The sequence below is a fragment of the Penaeus monodon genome, chromosome 23 (assembly GCF_015228065.2).
Source record: "Penaeus monodon isolate SGIC_2016 chromosome 23, NSTDA_Pmon_1, whole genome shotgun sequence".
NCBI lineage: Eukaryota > Metazoa > Arthropoda > Malacostraca > Decapoda > Penaeidae > Penaeus > Penaeus monodon.
The window spans coordinates 17924158-17924487 of NC_051408.1; the positions used below are offsets into that span (position 1 = coordinate 17924158).

The 330-nt window shown below is 32.7% G+C and overlaps 1 protein-coding gene across 1 annotated transcript in view; it reads right to left on the minus strand.

Annotated features, from left to right (window-relative positions):
* LOC119588371 (calcium-activated potassium channel slo-1-like) overlaps window positions 1–330 on the minus strand; it is a gene marked incomplete at its 3' end in the record, with an annotated part of 9955 nt that overhangs the window by 8191 nt on the left and 1434 nt on the right.

Below are 330 nucleotides of genomic sequence, written 5' to 3' on the forward strand. Positions count from 1 at the left end.
AAACTACCATTACCTTCCATAATTAGGGTGTCGAAAAATAGTAGGTTATTATGCTCCATTTTACACGTGAAGCTTGAGTGTCTAAGTAGTTGAGAAACTTTTCAGAAAGTGATTTGTGTTTAAAGAGCAGGAAGGAGTCGTCAACATATCTTTTGCAGAAAATTGGCCTAAATTTGGGTGGACAAATGTACCTTTTTCTCATGTAAGTAAAATTATTATAGATGGATTATCAGACCACTTTTAACCTAGTTTTAAATTAACAAAAAACACTTAGTATCCTTTCTAGAATTAGCAACAAAAAATTCAGGTCTAGGGATGAATTTCCCTAGA